The following is a 19,002-nucleotide window of genomic DNA, read 5'->3' as shown; positions in this document are numbered from 1 at the left end:
TTTCGCACTTGTGTTAGTGTTGAAAAACCACTTTTCGCACTTGTGGTGGTGCAGGAAACCACTTATGCACTTGCATTAGTGTGGAAAAACACTTTTTGCACTTGTGTTGGTGCAGGAAACCACTTTTCACACTTGTGTTAGTGTTGAAAATCCACTTTTCGCACTTGTGTTAGTGTTGAAAAACCACTTTTCGCACTTGTGTTGGTGCAGGAAACCACTTTTGCACTTGTATTAGTGTGGAAAAAACACTTTTCGCACTTGTGTTAGTGTTGAAAAACCACTTTTCGCACTTGTGTTGGTGCAGGAAACCACTTTTGCACTTGTATTAGTGTGGAAAAACACTTTTTGCACTTGTGATAGTGTTAAAAAACCACTTTTCGCACTTGTGTTAGTGTTGAAAAACCACTTTTCGCACTTGTGTTGGTGCAGGAAACCACTTTTGCACTTGTATTAGTGTGGAAAAACCACTTTTCGCACTTGTGTTAGTGTTGAAAAACCACTTTTCGCACTTGTGTTAGTGTTGAAAAACCACTTTTCGCACTTGTGTTAGTGTTGAAAAACCACTTTTCGCACTTGTGTTGGTGCAGGAAACCACTTTTGCACTTGTATTAGTGTGGAAAAAACACTTTTTGCACTTGTGTTAGTGTTGAAAAAACACCTTTCGCACTTGTGTTAGTGTTGAAAAACCACTTTTTGCACTTGTGTTAGTGTTGAAAAACCACTTTTCGCACTTGTGTTAGTGTTGAAAAACCACTTTTCGCCCTTGTGTTAGTGTTGAAAAACCACTTTTCGCACTTGTATTGGTGCAGGAAACCACTTTTGCACTTGTATTAGTGTGGAAAAACCACTTTTCGCACTTGTGTTAGTGTTGAAAAACCACTTTTCGCACTTGTGTTGGTGCAGGAAACCACTTTTGCACTTGTATTAGTGTGGAAAAACCACTTTTCGCACTTGTGTTAGTGTTGAAAAACCACTTTTCGCACTTGTGTTAGTGTTGAAAAACCACTTTTCGCACTTGTGTTAGTGTTGAAAAACCACTTTTCGCACTTGTGTTAGTGTTGAAAAACCACTTTTCGCACTTGTGTTGGTGCAGGAAACCACTTTTGCAGTTGTATTAGTGTGGCAAAACCACTTTTCGCACTTGTGTTAGTGTTGAAAAACCACTTTTCGCACTTGTGTTAGTGTTGAAAAACCACATTTCGCACTTGTGTTGGTGCAGGAAACCACTTTTGCAGTTGTATTAGTGTGGAAAAACCACTTTTCGCACTTGCGTTAGTGTTGAAAAACCACTTTTCGCACTTGTGTTGGTGCAGGAAACCACTTTTGCAGTTGTATTAGTGTGGAAAACACACTTTTTGCACTTGTGATAGTGTTGAAAAACCACTTTTCGCACTTGTGTTAGTGTTGAAAAACCACTTTTCGCACTTGTGTTGGTGCAGGAAACCACTTTTGCACTTGTATTAGTGTGGAAAAACCACTTTTTGCACTTCTGTTAGTGTTGAAAAACCACTTTTCGCACTTGTGTTAGTGTTGAAAAACCACTTTTCGCACTTGTGTTGGTGCAGGAAACCACTTTTGCACTTGTATTAGTGTGGAAAAACCACTTTTCACACTTGTGTTGGTGCAGGAAACCACTTTTGCACTTGTGTTAGTGTGGAAAAACCACTTTTCGCACTTGTATTAGTGTGGAAAAACCACTTTTCGCACTTGTGTTAGTGTTGAAAAACCACTTTTCGCACTTGTGTTAGTGTTGAAAAACCACTTTTCGCACTTGTGTTGGTGCAGGAAACCACTTTTGCACTTGCATTAGTGTGGAAAAAACACTTTTCGCACTTGTGTTAGTGTTGAAAAACCACTTTTCGCACTTGTGTTAGTGTTGAAAAACCACTTTTCGCACTTGTGTTGGTGCAGGAAACCACTTTTGCACTTGTGATAGTGTTGAAAAACCACTTTTCGCACTTGTGTTAGTGTTGAAAAACCACTTTTCGCACTTGTGTTGGTGTTGAAAAACCACTTTTTGCACTTGTGTTGGTGCAGGAAACCACTTTTTGCACTTGTATTAGTGTGGAAAAACCACTTTTTGCACTAGTGTTAGTGTTGAAAAAGCACTTTTCGCACTTGTGTTAGTGTTGAAAAACGACTTTTCGCACTTGTGTTGGTGCAGGAAACCACTTTTGCACTTGTATTGGTGTGGAAAAACCACTTTTCGCACTTGTGTTAGTGTTGAAAAACCACTTTTCGCACTTGTGTTGGTGCAGGAAACCACTTTTGCACTTGTATTAGTGTGGAAAAAACACTTTTCGCACTTGTGTTAGTGTTGAAAAACCACTTTTCGCACTTGTGTTAGTGTTGAAAAACCACTTTTCGCACTTGTGTTGGTGCAGGAAACCACTTTTGCACTTGTGATAGTGTTGAAAAACCACTTTTCGCACTTGTGTTAGTGTTGAAAAACCACTTTTCGCACTTGTGTTAGTGTTGAAAAACCACTTTTTGCACTTGTGTTGGTACAGGAAACCACTTTTTGCACTTGTATTAGTGTGGAAAAACCACTTTTTGCACTAGTGTTAGTGTTGAAAAAGCACTTTTCGCACTTGTGTTAGTGTTGAAAAACGACTTTTCGCACTTGTGTTGGTGCAGCAAACCACTTTTGCACTTGTATTAGTGTGGAAAAAACACTTTTTGCACTTGTGATAGTGTTGAAAAACCACTTTTCGCACTTGTGTTAGTGTTGAAAAACCACTTTTCGCACCTGTGTTAATGTTGAAAAACCACTTTTCGCACTTGTGTTGGTGCAGGAAACCACTTTTGCACTTGTATTAGCGTGGAAAAAACACTTTTTGCACTTGTGATAGTGTTGAAAAACCACTTTTCGCACTTGTGTTGGTGCAGGAAACCTGTTTTGCATTTGTATTAGTGTGGAAAAAACACTTTTCGCACTTGTGTTAGTGTTGAAAAACCACTTTTCGCACTTGTGTTAGTGTTGAAAAACCACTTTTCGCACTTGTGTTAGTGCAGGAAACCACTTTTGCACTTGTATTAGTGTGGAAAAAACACTTTTTGCACTTGTGATAGTGTTGAAAAAACACTTTTCGCACTTGTGTTAGTGTTGAAAAACCACTTTTCGCACTTGTGTTGGTGCAGGAAACCACTTTTGCACTTGTATTAGTGTGGAAAAACCACTTTTTGCACTTGTGTTAGTGTTAAAAAACCACTTTTCGCACTTGTGTTGGTGCAGGAAACCACTTTTGCACTTGTATTAGTGTGGAAAAAACACTTTTTGCACTTGTGATAGTGTTGTAAAACCACTTTTCGCACTGGTGTTAGTGTTGAAAAACCACTTTTCGCACTTGTGTTGGTGCAGCAAACCAATTTTGCACTTGTATTAGTGTGGAAAAAACACTTTTTGCACTTGTGATAGTGTTGAAAAACCACTTTTCACACTTGTGTTAGTGTTGAAAAACCACTTTTCGCACTTGTGTTAATGTTGAAAAACCACTTTTCGCACTTGTGTTGGTGCAGGAAACCACTTTTGCACTTGTATTAGTGTGGAAAAAACACTTTTTGCACTTGTGATAGTGTTGAAAAACCACTTTTCGCACTTGTGTTGGTACAGGAAACCTGTTTTGCATTTGTATTAGTGTGGAAAAAACACTTTTCGCACTTGTGTTAGTGTTGAAAAACCACTTTTCGCACTTGTGTTAGTGTTGAAAAACCACTTTTCGCACTTGTGTTAGTGCAGGAAACCACTTTTGCACTTGTATTAGTGTGGAAAAAACACTTTTTGCACTTGTGATACTGTTGAAAAACCACTTTTCGCACTTGTGTTAGTGTTGAAAAACCACTTTTCGCACTTGTGTTGGTGCAGGAAACCACTTTTGCACTTGTATTAGTGTGGAAAAAACCACTTTTCGCACTAGTGTTAGTGTTGAAAAACCACTTTTCGCACTTGTGTTAGTGTTGAAAAACCACTTTTCGCACTTGTGTTGGTGCAGGAAACCACTTTTGCACTTGTATTAGTGTGGAAAAAACACTTTTTGCACGTGTGTTAGTGTTGAAAAACCACTTTTCGCACTTGTGTTAGTATTGAAAAACCACTTTTCGCACTTGTGTTAGTGTTGAAAAACCACTTTTCGCACTTGTGTTGGTGCAGGAAACCACTTTTCCACTTGTATTATTGTGGAAAAAACACTTTTCGCACTTGTGTTAGTGTTGAAAAACCACTTTTCGCACTTGTGTTAGTGTTGAAAAACCACTTTTCGCACTTGTATTGGTGCAGGAAACCACTTTTGCACTTGTATTAGTGTGGAAAAAACACTTTTCGCACTTGTGTTAGTGTTGAAAAACCACTTTTCGCACTTGTGTTAGTGTTGAAAAACCACTTTTCGCACTTGTATTGGTGCAGGAAACAACTTTTCCACTTGTATTAGTGTGGAAAAAACACTTTTTGCACTTGTGATAGTGTTGAAAAACCACTTTTCGCACTTGTGTTATTGTTGAAAAACCACTTTTCACACTTTTGTTGGTGCAGGAAACCACTTTTGCACTTGTATTATTGTGGAAAAAAACACTTTTTGCACTTGTGATAGTGTTGAAAAACCACTTTTCGCACTTGTGTTAGTGTTGAAAAATCACTTTTCGCACTTGTGTTTGTGCAGGAAACCACTTTTGCACTTGTATTAGTGTGTAAAAACCACTTTTCGCACTTGTTTTAGTGTTGAAAAACCACTTTTCGCACTTGTATTAGTGTGAAAAAACCACTTTTCGCACTTGTGTTAGTGTTGAAAAACCACTTTTCGCACTTGTGTTAGTGTGGAAAAAACACTTTTTGCACTTGTGATAGCGTTGAAAAACCACTTTTCGCACTTGTGCTAGTGTTGAAAAACCACTTTTCGCACTTGTGTTGGTGCAGGAAACCACTTTTGCACTTGTATTAGTGTGGAAAAACCACTTTTCGCACTTGTGTTGGTGTTGAAAAACCACTTTTCGCACTTGTGTTAGTGTTGAAAAACCACTTTTTGCACTTGTGTTGGTGCAGGAAACCACTTTTGCACTTGTATTAGTGTGGAAAAAACACTTTTTGCACTTGTGATAGTGTTGAAAAACCACTTTTCGCACTTGTGTTAGTGTTGAAAAACCACTTTTCGCACTTGTGTTGGTGCAGGAAACCACTTTTGCACTTGTATTAGTGTGGAAAAACCACTTTTTGCACTTGTGTTAGTGTTGAAAAACCACTTTTCGCACTTGTGTTGGTGCAGGAAACCACTTTTTGCACTTGCGATAGTGTTGAAAAACCACTTTTCGCACTTGTATTAGTGTGGCAAAACCACTTTTCGCACTTTTGTTCGTGTTGAAAAACCACTTTTCGCACTTGTGTTAGTGTTGAAAAACCACTTTTCGCACTTGTGTTGGTGCAGGAAACCACTTTTGCACTTGTATTAGTGTGGAAAAAATACTTTTTGCACTTGTGATAGTGTTGAAAAACCACTTTTCGCACTGGTGTTAGTGTTGAAAAACCACTTTTCGCACTTGTGTTGGTGCAGGAAACCACTTTTGCACTTGTATTAGTGTGGAAAAAACACTTTTTGCACTTGTGATAGTGTTGAAAAACCACTTTTCGCACTTGTGTTAGTGTTGAAAAAACACTTTTCGCACTTGTGTTAATGTTGAAAAACCACTTTTCGCACTTGTGTTGGTGCAGGAAACCACTTTTGCACTTGTATTAGTGTGGAAAAAACACTTTTTGCACTTGTGATAGTGTTGAAAAACCACTTTTCGCACTTGTGTTGGTGCAGGAAACCTGTTTTGCACTTGCATTAGTGTGGAAAAAACACTTTTCGCACTTGTGTTAGTGTTGAAAAACCACTTTTCGCACTTGTGTTAGTGTTGAAAAACCACTTTTCGCACTTGTGTTGGTGCAGGAAATCACTTTTGCACTTGTATTAGTGTGGAAAAAACACTTTTTGCACTTGTGATAGTGTTGAAAAACCACTTTTCGCACTTGTGTTAGTGTTGAAAAACCACTTTTCGCACTTGTGTTGGTGCAGGAAACCACTTTTGCACTTGTATTAGTGTGGAAAAACCACTTTTCGCACTTGTGTTAGTGTTGAAAAACCACTTTTCGCACTTGTATTGGTGCAGGAAACCACTTTTTGCACTTGTATTAGTGTGGAAAAACCACTTTTTGCACTCGTGTTAGTGTTGAAAAAGCACTTTTCGCACTTGTGTTAGTGTTGAAAAACGACTTTTCGCACTTGTGTTGGTGCAGCAAACCACTTTTGCACTTGTATTAGTGTGGAAAAAACACTTTTTGCACTTGTGATAGTGTTGAAAAACCACTTTTCGCACTTGTGTTAGTGTTGAAAAACCACTTTTCGCACTTGTGTTAATGTTGAAAAACCACTTTTCGCACTTGTGTTGGTGCAGGAAACCACTTTTGCACTTGTATTAGCGTGGAAAAAACACTTTTTGCACTTGTGATAGTGTTGAAAAACCACTTTTCGCACTTGTGTTGGTGCAGGAAACCTGTTTTGCATTTGTATTAGTGTGGAAAAAACACTTTTCGCACTTGTGTTAGTGTTGAAAAACCACTTTTCGCACTTGTGTTAGTGTTGAAAAACCACTTTTCGCACTTGTGTTAGTGCAGGAAACCACTTTTGCACTTGTATTAGTGTGGAAAAAACACTTTTTGCACTTGTGATAGTGTTGAAAAAACACTTTTCGCACTTGTGTTAGTGTTGAAAAACCACTTTTCGCACTTGTGTTGGTGCAGGAAACCACTTTTGCACTTGTATTAGTGTGGAAAAACCACTTTTTGCACTTGTGTTAGTGTTGAAAAACCACTTTTCGCACTTGTGTTGGTGCAGGAAACCACTTTTGCACTTGTATTAGTGTGGAAAAAACACTTTTTGCACTTGTGATAGTGTTGTAAAACCACTTTTCGCACTGGTGTTAGTGTTGAAAAACCACTTTTCGCACTTGTGTTGGTGCAGCAAACCAATTTTGCACTTGTATTAGTGTGGAAAAAACACTTTTTGCACTTGTGATAGTGTTGAAAAACCACTTTTCACACTTGTGTTAGTGTTGAAAAACCACTTTTCGCACTTGTGTTAATGTTGAAAAACCACTTTTCGCACTTGTGTTGGTGCAGGAAACCACTTTTGCACTTGTATTAGTGTGGAAAAAACACTTTTTGCACTTGTGATAGTGTTGAAAAACCACTTTTCGCACTTGTGTTGGTACAGGAAACCTGTTTTGCATTTGTATTAGTGTGGAAAAAACACTTTTCGCACTTGTGTTAGTGTTGAAAAACCACTTTTCGCACTTGTGTTAGTGTTGAAAAACCACTTTTCGCACTTGTGTTAGTGCAGGAAACCACTTTTGCACTTGTATTAGTGTGGAAAAAACACTTTTTGCACTTGTGATACTGTTGAAAAACCACTTTTCGCACTTGTGTTAGTGTTGAAAAACCACTTTTCGCACTTGTGTTGGTGCAGGAAACCACTTTTGCACTTGTATTAGTGTGGAAAAAACCACTTTTCGCACTAGTGTTAGTGTTGAAAAACCACTTTTCGCACTTGTGTTAGTGTTGAAAAACCACTTTTCGCACTTGTGTTGGTGCAGGAAACCACTTTTGCACTTGTATTAGTGTGGAAAAAACACTTTTTGCACGTGTGTTAGTGTTGAAAAACCACTTTTCGCACTTGTGTTAGTATTGAAAAACCACTTTTCGCACTTGTGTTAGTGTTGAAAAACCACTTTTCGCACTTGTGTTGGTGCAGGAAACCACTTTTCCACTTGTATTATTGTGGAAAAAACACTTTTCGCACTTGTGTTAGTGTTGAAAAACCACTTTTCGCACTTGTGTTAGTGTTGAAAAACCACTTTTCGCACTTGTATTGGTGCAGGAAACCACTTTTGCACTTGTATTAGTGTGGAAAAAACACTTTTCGCACTTGTGTTAGTGTTGAAAAACCACTTTTCGCACTTGTGTTAGTGTTGAAAAACCACTTTTCGCACTTGTATTGGTGCAGGAAACAACTTTTCCACTTGTATTAGTGTGGAAAAAACACTTTTTGCACTTGTGATAGTGTTGAAAAACCACTTTTCGCACTTGTGTTATTGTTGAAAAACCACTTTTCACACTTTTGTTGGTGCAGGAAACCACTTTTGCACTTGTATTATTGTGGAAAAAACACTTTTTGCACTTGTGATAGTGTTGAAAAACCACTTTTCGCACTTGTGTTAGTGTTGAAAAATCACTTTTCGCACTTGTGTTTGTGCAGGAAACCACTTTTGCACTTGTATTAGTGTGTAAAAACCACTTTTCGCACTTGTTTTAGTGTTGAAAAACCACTTTTCGCACTTGTATTAGTGTGAAAAAACCACTTTTCGCACTTGTGTTAGTGTTGAAAAACCACTTTTCGCACTTGTGTTAGTGTGGAAAAAACACTTTTTGCACTTGTGATAGCGTTGAAAAACCACTTTTCGCACTTGTGCTAGTGTTGAAAAACCACTTTTCGCACTTGTGTTGGTGCAGGAAATCACTTTTGCACTTGTATTAGTGTGGAAAAACCACTTTTCGCACTTGTGTTGGTGTTGAAAAACCACTTTTCGCACTTGTGTTAGTGTTGAAAAACCACTTTTTGCACTTGTGTTGGTGCAGGAAACCACTTTTGCACTTGTATTAGTGTGGAAAAAACACTTTTTGCACTTGTGATAGTGTTGAAAAACCACTTTTCGCACTTGTGTTAGTGTTGAAAAACCACTTTTCGCACTTGTGTTGGTGCAGGAAACCACTTTTGCACTTGTATTAGTGTGGAAAAACCACTTTTTGCACTTGTGTTAGTGTTGAAAAACCACTTTTCGCACTTGTGTTGGTGCAGGAAACCACTTTTTGCACTTGCGATAGTGTTGAAAAACCACTTTTCGCACTTGTATTAGTGTGGCAAAACCACTTTTCGCACTTTTGTTCGTGTTGAAAAACCACTTTTCGCACTTGTGTTAGTGTTGAAAAACCACTTTTCGCACTTGTGTTGGTGCAGGAAACCACTTTTGCACTTGTATTAGTGTGGAAAAAATACTTTTTGCACTTGTGATAGTGTTGAAAAACCACTTTTCGCACTGGTGTTAGTGTTGAAAAACCACTTTTCGCACTTGTGTTGGTGCAGGAAACCACTTTTGCACTTGTATTAGTGTGGAAAAAACACTTTTTGCACTTGTGATAGTGTTGAAAAACCACTTTTCGCACTTGTGTTAGTGTTGAAAAAACACTTTTCGCACTTGTGTTAATGTTGAAAAACCACTTTTCGCACTTGTGTTGGTGCAGGAAACCACTTTTGCACTTGTATTAGTGTGGAAAAAACACTTTTTGCACTTGTGATAGTGTTGAAAAACCACTTTTCGCACTTGTGTTGGTGCAGGAAACCTGTTTTGCACTTGCATTAGTGTGGAAAAAACACTTTTCGCACTTGTGTTAGTGTTGAAAAACCACTTTTCGCACTTGTGTTAGTGTTGAAAAACCACTTTTCGCACTTGTGTTGGTGCAGGAAATCACTTTTGCACTTGTATTAGTGTGGAAAAAACACTTTTTGCACTTGTGATAGTGTTGAAAAACCACTTTTCGCACTTGTGTTAGTGTTGAAAAACCACTTTTCGCACTTGTGTTGGTGCAGGAAACCACTTTTGCACTTGTATTAGTGTGGAAAAACCACTTTTCGCACTTGTGTTAGTGTTGAAAAACCACTTTTCGCACTTGTGTTAGTGTTGAAAAACCACTTTTCGCACTTGTGTTGGTGCAGGAAACCACTTTTGCACTTGTATTAGTGTGGAAAAAACACTTTTCGCACGTGCGTTAGTGTTGAAAAACCACTTTTCGCACTTGTGTTAGTGTTGAAAAACCACTTTTTGCACTTGTGTTAGTGTTGAAAAACCACTTTTCGCACTTGTGTTGGTGCAGGAAACCACTTTTGCACTTGTATTAGTGTGGAAAAAACACTTTTCGCACTTGTGTTAGTGTTGAAAAACCACTTTTCGCACTTGTGTTAGTGTTGAAAAACCACTTTTCGCACTTGTATTGGTAGAGGAAACAACTTTTCCACTTGTATTAGTGTGGAAAAAACACTTTTTGCACTTGTGATAGTGTTGAAAAACCACTTTTCGCACTTGTGTTAGTGTTGAAAAACCACTTTTTGCACTTGTGTTGGTGCAGGAAACCACTTTTGCACTTGTATTAGTGTGGAAAAAACACTTTTTGCACTTGTGATAGTGTTGAAAAACCACTTTTCGCACTTGTGTTAGTGTTGAAAAATCACTTTTCGTACTTGTGTTTGTGCAGGAAACCACTTTTGCACTTGTATTAGTGTGGAAAAACCACTTTTCGCACTTGTTTTAGTGTTGAAAAACCACTTTTCGCACTTGTATTAGTGTGAAAAAACCACTTTTCGCACTTGTGTTAGTGTTGAAAAACCACTTTTCGCACCTGTGTTAGTGTTGAAAAAACAATTTTCGACTTGTGTTGGTGCAGGAAACCACTTTCGCACTTGTATTAGTTTGGAAAAACCACTTTTCGCACTTGTGTTAGTGTTGAAAAACCACTTTTCGCACTGGTGTTAGTGTTGAAAAACCACTTTTCGCACTTGTGTTGGTGCAATAAACCACTTTTGCACTTGTATTAGTGTGGAAAAAACACTTTTTGCAATTGTGATAGTGTTGAAAAACCACTTTTCGCACTTGTGTTAGTGTTGAAAAACCACTTTTCACACTTGTGTTAGTGTTGAAAAACCACTTTTCACACTTGTGTTAGTGTTGAAAAACCACTTTTCGCACTTGTGTTAGTGTTGAAAAACCACTTTTTGCACTTGTGTTGGTGCAGGAAACCACTTTTGCACTTGTATTAGTGTGGAAAAAACACTTTTTGCACTTGTGATAGTGTTGATAAACCACTTTTTGCACTTGTGTTAGTGTTGAAAAGACACTTTTCGCACTTGTGTTGGTGCAGGAAACCACTTTTGCACGTGTATTAGTGTGGAAAAACCACTTTTCGCACTTGTGTTAGTGTTGAAAAACCACTTTTCGCACTTGTATTAGTGTGGAAAAACCACTTTTCGCACTTGTGTTAGTGTTGAAAAACCACTTTTCACACTTATGTTGGTGCAGGAAACCACCTTTGCACTTGTATTAGTGTGGAAAAAACACTTTTTTGCACTTGTGATAGTGTTGAAAAACCATTTTTCGCACTTGTGTTAGTGTTGAAAAACCATTTTCGCACTTGTGTTAGTGTTGAAAAACCATTTTCGCACTTGTGTTAGTGTTGAAAAACCACTTTTTGCACTTGTGTTAGTGTTGAAAAACCACTTTTCGCACTTGTGTTGGTGCAGGAAACCACTTTTGCACTTGTATTAGTGTGGAAAAAACACTTTTTGCACTTGTGATAGTGTTGATAAACCACTTTTTGCACTTGTGTTAGTGTTGAAAAGACACTTTTCGCACTTGTGTTGGTGCAGAAAACCACTTTTGCACGTGTATTAGTGTGGAAAAACCACTTTTCGCACTTGTGTTAGTGTTGAAAAACCACTTTTCGCACTTGTATTAGTGTGGAAAAACCACTTTTCGCACTTGTGTTAGTGTTGAAAAACCACTTTTCGCACTTATGTTGGTGCAGGAAACCACCTTTGCACTTGTATTAGTGTGGAAAAAACACTTTTTTGCACTTGTGATAGTGTTGAAAAACCACTTTTCGCACTTGTGTTAGTGTTGAAAAACCATTTTCGCACTTGTGTTAGTGTTGAAAAACCACTTTTTGCACTTGTGTTAGTGTTGAAAAACCACTTTTCGCACTTGTGTTGGTGCAGGAAACCACTTTTGCACTTGTATTAGTGTGGAAAAACCACTTTTCGCACTTGTGTTAGTGTTGAAAAACCACTTTTCGCACTTGTGTTAGTGTTGAAAAACCACTTTTCGCACTTGTGTTGGTGCAGGAAGCCACTTTTGCACTTGTATTAGTGTGGAAAAAACACTTTTTGCACTTGTGATAGTGTTGAAAAACCACTTTTCGCACTTGTGTTAGTGTTGAAAAACCACTTTTCGCACTTGTGTTGGTGCAGGAAACCACTTTTGCACTTGTATTAGTGTGGAAAAACCACTTTTCGCACTTGTGTTAGTGTTGAAAAACCACTTTTCCCACTTGTGTTAGTGTTGAAAAACCACTTTTCGAACTTGTGTTAGTGTTGAAAAACCACTTTTCGCACTTGTGTTGGTGCAGTAAACCACTTTTGCACTTGTATTAGTGTGGAAAAAACACTTTTCGCACTTGTGTTAGTGTGGCAAAACCACTTTTCGCACTTTTGTTCGTGTTGAAAAACCACTTTTCGCACTTGTGTTAGTGTTGAAAAACCACTTTTCGCACTTGTGTTGGTGCAGGAAACCACTTTTGCACTTGTATTAGTGTGGAAAAAACACTTTTTGCACTTGTGATAGTGTTGAAAAACCACTTTTCGCACTGGTGTTAGTGTTGAAAAACCACTTTTCGCACTTGTGTTGGTGCAGCAAACCACTTTTGCACTTGTATTAGTGTGGAAAAAACACTTTTTGCACTTGTGATAGTGTTGAAAAACCACTTTTCGCACTTGTGTTAGTGTTGAAAAACCACTTTTCGCACTTGTGTTAATGTTGAAAAACCACTTTTTGCACTTGTGTTGGTGCAGGAAACCACTTTTGCACTTGTATTAGCGTGGAAAAAACACTTTTTGCACTTGTGATAGTGTTGAAAAACCACTTTTCGCACTTGTGTTGGTGCAGGAAACCTGTTTTGCATTTGTATTAGTGTGGAAAAAACACTTTTCGCACTTGTGTTAGTGTTGAAAAACCACTTTTCGCACTTGTGTTAGTGTTGAAAAACCACTTTTCGCACTTGTGTTAGTGCAGGAAACCACTTTTGCACTTGTATTAGTGTGGAAAAAACACTTTTTGCACTTGTGATAGTGTTGAAAAAACACTTTTCGCACTTGTGTTAGTGTTGAAAAACCACTTTTCGCACTTGTGTTGGTGCAGGAAACCACTTTTGCACTTGTATTAGTGTGGAAAAACCACTTTTCGCACTTGTGTTAGTGTTGAAAAACCACTTTTCGCACTTGTGTTAGTGTTGAAAAACCACTTTTCGCACTTGTGTTGGTGCAGGAAACCACTTTTGCACTTGTATTAGTGTGGAAAAAACACTTTTCGCACTTGTGTTAGTGTTGAAAAACCACTTTTCGCACTTGTGTTAGTGTTGAAAAACCACTTTTCGCACTTGTGTTAGTGCAGGAAACCACTTTTGCACTTGTATTAGTGTGGAAAAAACACTTTTTGCACTTGTGATAGTGTTGAAAAAACACTTTTCGCACTTGTGTTAGTGTTGAAAAACCACTTTTCGCACTTGTGTTGGTGCAGGAAACCACTTTTGCACTTGTATTAGTGTGGAAAAACCACTTTTCGCACTTGTGTTAGTGTTGAAAAACCACTTTTCGCACTTGTGTTAGTGTTGAAAAACCACTTTTCGCACTTGTGTTGGTGCAGGAAACCACTTTTGCACTTGTATTAGTGTGGAAAAAACACTTTTTGCACTTGTGATAGTGTTGTAAAACCACTTTTCGCACTGGTGTTAGTGTTGAAAAACCACTTTTCGCACTTGTGTTGGTGCAGCAAACCAATTTTGCACTTGTATTAGTGTGGAAAAAACACTTTTTGCACTTGTGATAGTGTTGAAAAACCACTTTTCACACTTGTGTTAGTGTTGAAAAACCACTTTTCGCACTTGTGTTAATGTTGAAAAACCACTTTTCGCACTTGTGTTGGTGCAGGAAACCACTTTTGCACTTGTATTAGTGTGGAAAAAACACTTTTTGCACTTGTGATAGTGTTGAAAAACCACTTTTCGCACTTGTGTTGGTACAGGAAACCTGTTTTGCATTTGTATTAGTGTGGAAAAAACACTTTTCGCACTTGTGTTAGTGTTGAAAAACCACTTTTCGCACTTGTGTTAGTGTTGAAAAACCACTTTTCGCACTTGTGTTAGTGCAGGAAACCACTTTTGCACTTGTATTAGTGTGGAAAAAACACTTTTTGCACTTGTGATACTGTTGAAAAACCACTTTTCGCACTTGTGTTAGTGTTGAAAAACCACTTTTCGCACTTGTGTTGGTGCAGGAAACCACTTTTGCACTTGTATTAGTGTGGAAAAAACCACTTTTCGCACTAGTGTTAGTGTTGAAAAACCACTTTTCGCACTTGTGTTAGTGTTGAAAAACCACTTTTCGCACTTGTGTTGGTGCAGGAAACCACTTTTGCACTTGTATTAGTGTGGAAAAAACACTTTTTGCACGTGTGTTAGTGTTGAAAAACCACTTTTCGCACTTGTGTTAGTATTGAAAAACCACTTTTCGCACTTGTGTTAGTGTTGAAAAACCACTTTTCGCACTTGTGTTGGTGCAGGAAACCACTTTTCCACTTGTATTATTGTGGAAAAAACACTTTTCGCACTTGTGTTAGTGTTGAAAAACCACTTTTCGCACTTGTGTTAGTGTTGAAAAACCACTTTTCGCACTTGTATTGGTGCAGGAAACCACTTTTGCACTTGTATTAGTGTGGAAAAAACACTTTTCGCACTTGTGTTAGTGTTGAAAAACCACTTTTCGCACTTGTGTTAGTGTTGAAAAACCACTTTTCGCACTTGTATTGGTGCAGGAAACAACTTTTCCACTTGTATTAGTGTGGAAAAAACACTTTTTGCACTTGTGATAGTGTTGAAAAACCACTTTTCGCACTTGTGTTATTGTTGAAAAACCACTTTTCACACTTTTGTTGGTGCAGGAAACCACTTTTGCACTTGTATTATTGTGGAAAAAACACTTTTTGCACTTGTGATAGTGTTGAAAAACCACTTTTCGCACTTGTGTTAGTGTTGAAAAATCACTTTTCGCACTTGTGTTTGTGCAGGAAACCACTTTTGCACTTGTATTAGTGTGTAAAAACCACTTTTCGCACTTGTTTTAGTGTTGAAAAACCACTTTTCGCACTTGTATTAGTGTGAAAAAACCACTTTTCGCACTTGTGTTAGTGTTGAAAAACCACTTTTCGCACTTGTGTTAGTGTGGAAAAAACACTTTTTGCACTTGTGATAGCGTTGAAAAACCACTTTTCGCACTTGTGCTAGTGTTGAAAAACCACTTTTCGCACTTGTGTTGGTGCAGGAAATCACTTTTGCACTTGTATTAGTGTGGAAAAACCACTTTTCGCACTTGTGTTGGTGTTGAAAAACCACTTTTCGCACTTGTGTTAGTGTTGAAAAACCACTTTTCGCACTTGTGTTGGTGCAGGAAACCACTTTTGCACTTGTATTAGTGTGGAAAAAACACTTTTTGCACTTGTGATAGTGTTGAAAAACCACTTTTCGCACTTGTGTTAGTGTTGAAAAACCACTTTTCGCACTTGTGTTGGTGCAGGAAACCACTTTTGCACTTGTATTAGTGTGGAAAAACCACTTTTTGCACTTGTGTTAGTGTTGAAAAACCACTTTTCGCACTTGTGTTGGTGCAGGAAACCACTTTTTGCACTTGCGATAGTGTTGAAAAACCACTTTTCGCACTTGTATTAGTGTGGCAAAACCACTTTTCGCACTTTTGTTCGTGTTGAAAAACCACTTTTCGCACTTGTGTTAGTGTTGAAAAACCACTTTTCGCACTTGTGTTGGTGCAGGAAACCACTTTTGCACTTGTATTAGTGTGGAAAAAATACTTTTTGCACTTGTGATAGTGTTGAAAAACCACTTTTCGCACTGGTGTTAGTGTTGAAAAACCACTTTTCGCACTTGTGTTGGTGCAGGAAACCACTTTTGCACTTGTATTAGTGTGGAAAAAACACTTTTTGCACTTGTGATAGTGTTGAAAAACCACTTTTCGCACTTGTGTTAGTGTTGAAAAAACACTTTTCGCACTTGTGTTAATGTTGAAAAACCACTTTTCGCACTTGTGTTGGTGCAGGAAACCACTTTTGCACTTGTATTAGTGTGGAAAAAACACTTTTTGCACTTGTGATAGTGTTGAAAAACCACTTTTCGCACTTGTGTTGGTGCAGGAAACCTGTTTTGCACTTGCATTAGTGTGGAAAAAACACTTTTCGCACTTGTGTTAGTGTTGAAAAACCACTTTTCGCACTTGTGTTAGTGTTGAAAAACCACTTTTCGCACTTGTGTTGGTGCAGGAAATCACTTTTGCACTTGTATTAGTGTGGAAAAAACACTTTTTGCACTTGTGATAGTGTTGAAAAACCACTTTTCGCACTTGTGTTAGTGTTGAAAAACCACTTTTCGCACTTGTGTTGGTGCAGGAAACCACTTTTGCACTTGTATTAGTGTGGAAAAACCACTTTTCGCACTTGTGTTAGTGTTGAAAAACCACTTTTCGCACTTGTGTTAGTGTTGAAAAACCACTTTTCGCACTTGTGTTGGTGCAGGAAACCACTTTTGCACTTGTATTAGTGTGGAAAAAACACTTTTCGCACGTGCGTTAGTGTTGAAAAACCACTTTTCGCACTTGTGTTAGTGTTGAAAAACCACTTTTTGCACTTGTGTTAGTGTTGAAAAACCACTTTTCGCACTTGTGTTGGTGCAGGAAACCACTTTTGCACTTGTATTAGTGTGGAAAAAACACTTTTCGCACTTGTGTTAGTGTTGAAAAACCACTTTTCGCACTTGTGTTAGTGTTGAAAAACCACTTTTCGCACTTGTATTGGTAGAGGAAACAACTTTTCCACTTGTATTAGTGTGGAAAAAACACTTTTTGCACTTGTGATAGTGTTGAAAAACCACTTTTCGCACTTGTGTTAGTGTTGAAAAATCACTTTTCGTACTTGTGTTTGTGCAGGAAACCACTTTTGCACTTGTATTAGTGTGGAAAAACCACTTTTCGCACTTGTTTTAGTGTTGAAAAACCACTTTTCGCACTTTTATTAGTGTGAAAAAACCACTTTTCGCACTTGTGTTAGTGTTGAAAAACCACTTTTCGCACCTGTGTTAGTGTTGAAAAAACAATTTTCGACTTGTGTTGGTGCAGGAAACCACTTTCGCACTTGTATTAGTTTGGAAAAACCACTTTTCGCACTTGTGTTAGTGTTGAAAAACCACTTTTCGCACTGGTGTTAGTGTTGAAAAACCACTTTTCGCACTTGTGTTGGTGCAATAAACCACTTTTGCACTTGTATTAGTGTGGAAAAAACACTTTTTGCAATTGTGATAGTGTTGAAAAACCACTTTTCGCACTTGTGTTAGTGTTGAAAAACCACTTTTCACACTTGTGTTAGTGTTGAAAAACCACTTTTCGCACTTGTGTTAGTGTTGAAAAACCACTTTTTGCACTTGTGTTGGTGCAGGAAACCACTTTTGCACTTGTATTAGTGTGGAAAAAACACTTTTTGCACTTGTGATAGTGTTGATAAACCACTTTTTGCACTTGTGTTAGTGTTGAAAAGACACTTTTCGCACTTGTGTTGGTGCAGGAAACCACTTTTGCACGTGTATTAGTGTGGAAAAACCACTTTTCGCACTTGTGTTAGTGTTGAAAAACCACTTTTCGCACTTGTATTAGTGTGGAAAAACCACTTTTCGCACTTGTGTTAGTGTTGAAAAACCACTTTTCGCACTTATGTTGGTGCAGGAAACCACCTTTGCACTTGTATTAGTGTGGAAAAAACACTTTTTTGCACTTGTGATAGTGTTGAAAAACCACTTTTCGCACTTGTGTTAGTGTTGAAAAACCATTTTCGCACTTGTGTTAGTGTTGAAAAACCATTTTCGCACTTGTGTTAGTGTTGAAAAACCACTTTTTGCACTTGTGTTAGTGTTGAAAAACCACTTTTCGCACTTGTGTTGGTGCAGGAAACCACTTTTGCACTTGTATTAGTGTGGAAAAACACTTTTTGCACTTGTGATAGTGTTGATAAACCACTTTTTGCACTTGTGTTAGTGTTGAAAAGACACTTTTCGCACTTGTGTTGGTGCAGAAAACCACTTTTGCACGTGTATTAGTGTGGAAAAACCACTTTTCGCACTTGTGTTAGTGTTGAAAAACCACTTTTCGCACTTGTATTAGTGTGGAAAAACCACTTTTCGCACTTGTGTTAGTGTTGAAAAACCACTTTTCGCACTTATGTTGGTGCAGGAAACCACCTTTGCACTTGTATTAGTGTGGAAAAAACACTTTTTTGCACTTGTGATAGTGTTGAAAAACCACTTTTCGCACTTGTGTTAGTGTTGAAAAACCATTTTCGCACTTGTGTTAGTGTTGAAAAACCACTTTTTGCACTTGTGTTAGTGTTGAAAAACCACTTTTCGCACTTGTGTTGGTGCAGGAAACCACTTTTGCACTTGTATTAGTGTGGAAAAACCACTTTTCGCACTTGTGTTAGTGTTGAAAAACCACTTTTCGCACTTGTGTTAGTGTTGAAAAACCACTTTTCGCACTTGTGTTGGTGCAGGAAGCCACTTTTGCACTTGTATTAGTGTGGAAAAAACACTTTTTGCACTTGTGATAGTGTTGAAAAACCACTTTTCGCACTTGTGTTAGTGTTGAAAAACCACTTTTCGCACTTGTGTTGGTGCAGGAAACCACTTTTGCACTTGTATTAGTGTGGAAAAACCACTTTTCGCACTTGTGTTAGTGTTGAAAAACCACTTTTCCCACTTGTGTTAGTGTTGAAAAACCACTTTTCGAACTTGTGTTAGTGTTGAAAAACCACTTTTCGCACTTGTGTTGGTGCAGTAAACCACTTTTGCACTTGTATTAGTGTGGAAAAAACACTTTTCGCACTTGTGTTAGTGTGGCAAAACCACTTTTCGCACTTTTGTTCGTGTTGAAAAACCACTTTTCGCACTTGTGTTAGTGTTGAAAAACCACTTTTCGCACTTGTGTTGGTGCAGGAAACCACTTTTGCACTTGTATTAGTGTGGAAAAAACACTTTTTGCACTTGTGATA

Source organism: Myxine glutinosa, unplaced genomic scaffold (assembly GCF_964187855.1).
Source record: "Myxine glutinosa unplaced genomic scaffold, kmMyxGlut1.1 SCAFFOLD_125, whole genome shotgun sequence".
NCBI lineage: Eukaryota > Metazoa > Chordata > Myxini > Myxiniformes > Myxinidae > Myxine > Myxine glutinosa.
The sequence above is the reverse complement of the archived record's forward strand: the minus strand, read 5'-3'. Positions refer to the sequence as shown.